The sequence below is a fragment of the Macrobrachium nipponense genome, chromosome 2 (assembly GCF_015104395.2).
Source record: "Macrobrachium nipponense isolate FS-2020 chromosome 2, ASM1510439v2, whole genome shotgun sequence".
NCBI classification, from domain to species: domain Eukaryota; kingdom Metazoa; phylum Arthropoda; class Malacostraca; order Decapoda; family Palaemonidae; genus Macrobrachium; species Macrobrachium nipponense.
The window spans coordinates 149,306,099-149,309,360 of NC_087201.1; positions in this window are offsets into that span (position 1 = coordinate 149,306,099).

A 3,262-nucleotide genomic window follows, 5' to 3' on the forward strand; every position below is an offset into this window, starting at 1 on the left:
TATCCTTCTTATTTTCCTCAGTTTTCAGATGTTTGAACTTAGCCTTTAACCTTTTTTTCCCTCCTCTTTCTCTTCAACTCTGGTGTCCCATGGTATTGCGACCTCAATGAGTGATACTTTCTTCTTGACTTTGTCAATCAACGTCACGTCTGGTGTGTTTGCACGTATCACCCTATCCGTCCTGATACCATAGTCCCAGAGGATCTTTGCCTGATCGTTTTCTATCACTCACTCAGGTTGGTGCTCGTACCACTTATTACTGCAAGGTAGCTGATGTTTCTTGCACAGGCTCCAGTGGAGGGCTTTTGCCACTGAATCATGCCTCTTTTTGTACTGGTTCTGTGCAAGTGCCGGGCATTCGCTTGCTATGTGGTTTATGGTTTCATTTTTCGTATTGCACTTCCTACATATGGGAGAGATGTTATTTCCGTCTATCGTTCTTTGAACATATCTGGTTCTTAGGGCCTGATCTTGTGCCGCTGTTATCAATCCTTCAGTTTCCTTCTTTAACTCTCCCCTCTGTAGCCATTGCCATGTGTCATCGCTGGCTAGTTCTTTAGTCTGTCTCATGTATTGTCCGTGCATTGGTTTGTTGTGCCAGTCCTCTGTTCTGTCTGTCATTCTCCTGTCTGTATATTTCTGGGTCTTCGTCTACTTTTATTAGTCCTTCATCCCATGCACTCTTTAGCCACTCGTCTTCACTGGTTTTCATATATTGCCCCAGTGCTCTGTTCTCGATGTTGACGCAGTCCTCTATACTTAGTAGTCCTCTCCCTCCTTCCTTTCGTGTTATGTATAGTCTGTCCGTATTTGCTCTTGGGTGTAGTGCTTTGTGTATTGTCATATGTTTCCTGGTTTTCTGATCTATGCTGCAGAGTTCTGCCTTCGTCCATTCCACTATTCCTGCGCTGTATCTGATTACTGGCACTGCCCATGTGTTTATGGCTTTTATCATATTTCCGGCGTTGAGTTTTGACTTGAGTATCGCCTTGAGTCTCTGCTTATATTCTTTCCTGATCGTGTCCTTCATCTCTAGGTGTTTTATATCCCCTCCTTCCATTATTCCTAGGTATTTGTATCCTGTCTCATCTATGTGTTTGACGTTGCTCCCATCTGGTAGCTTTATCCCTTCAGTTCTCGTTACTTTGCCTTTTTGTATGTTGACTAAGGCGCATTTTTCTTTTCCAAACTCCATCCTGATGTCCCCAGATACAATCCTTACAGTCTGGATCTATTTCCTTGATGCTCTTACCATACAGCTTGATGTCGTCCATGAACATCAGATGGTTGATTCTGTTGCCTCTTTTCTTGAGTTGGTACCTGGCATCCATCTTCTGTAGTACTTTTGTCTAGGGAATCATGGCTACTACGAAGAGTAGTGGGGACAGTGAGTCGCCCTGGAAGATCCCTCTCCTGATATTAACCTCTGCTAGTCTTATTCCAGAGCTTGTAATTATTGTATTCCAGTTGCGCATTGTATTTTGAGGAAGTGATGGTGTTTTCCTCTGCCCCATATATTTTCAGGCATTCTATTAGCCATGTGTGTGGTATCATGTCGAAGGCTTTCTTATAGTCTATCCATGCCATGCTTAGGTTGGTTTTTCTTCTCCTACTGTTCTTCATTACCATTTTGTCTATCAGGAGCTGGTCTTTTGTGCCCCTACACTACCTTCTACAGCCTTTCTGTTGGTGGGGGATGGTGTTTGTCTCCTCTAGGTAGTTGTATAGCCTTTCACTGATGATACCTGTTAGTAACTTCCACATTATTGATAGGCAGGTGATAGGCCTGTATTATTATTATTATTATTATTATTATTATTATTATTATTATTATTATTATTATTATTATTATTATTATTATTATTATTATTATTATTATTATTATTATTATTATTATTATTATTATTATTATTATTATTATTATTATAAAAGCTTTCGAATCCTTCTCCGGACCGAAGATGAACCCAGACAAGGGTTCGAAAGCTTTTATAAAGTGTTCATGAATTATGCACGAACTTATAACATTTTTATTATTGTGGACCCAGAGAGTTTTTCCAAATTATTATTATTATTATTATTATTATTATTATTATTATTATTATTATTATTATTTTATTATTTATTATTATTCTTATATATATAACCAAAAGCTACATTCATACACTTTCATAATACTGGTCAGAGGACTCGTTCCTAGAACAGACTCATCATTTATACAGTATCGCACCTGATACCATTTAGTGGAATTTATTAGCCTCGTCTGAAACACGCCATGTTGCACAACTGTATTTTCCTTCGCCTCTTGCACATTGCTCGCGGGATACCTTATTCCCAGGGGCGCCGCCACCATCACTTCCAACTTCCTCCTCCTCCTCCGTCCTGGCCATTAAAGCCGTGCTTTCGCAGCTGCTCCATTCATAGGCCGAGTCATTTACCATCGCGGAAGTCTAACGGCCTCGTTCATCTGAGGCAAAGCAGAACGTTTGCTGCTGGAGCCTCTGAAGCTGTCTCTCTATGATGTGTCGTTTTGTTGTTGCTTCTTTGTGTAGGATTGCGCATTTCAGTTCGCTTAATATGGAGTGATGTTACCAGGAAATTTCGAAATTGAATAAATTGGTAGCAGTGGATAGGGAATCGTGAAACTTTTTTCTACTTATTCATTTCTTGATTTTTATTTTATTTATTTATTTTGAAGGCTTAAATAGTAACTTCATAGAAACTGAAAATTGAAACGATGAATTAGTTTTAAGGATATTTATATTGTAAGCAATAGCTATTTCCTCACAGTCAGATATAAAATATATATATATATATATATATATATATATATCTATAGGTATATATATATATATATATATATATATAGTATATATATATATATATATATATAATGTATATATATACACGATGAAAGCATTTATTCATAATATAATTGCCCAAACTTCCAACGACATAAGCAAAACAAAGCGAAAATGATTAGCCAATCTTTTCTCCTAAGCAGCTGCACCAGCAACAGCAGCCACAGTATGTGGTGTGGTATTCGGAGCAAGTCTGAAACTAATAAAAATGCAGATTACGAGATTTCCTGCCTGACCGGAGCTATCGTGCCATCAGCGACGATTATTCATATTTCGTGTCTGGAATGTAGTATGCAGTACCACTCTCGACTCGGTATGCATGAACGAATCACTGACATCGTGCATTGGCAGTATTTTTAGTCGCTTTCTGATAAAGTTGGCCATTACGTGTAAAGTATTTATAT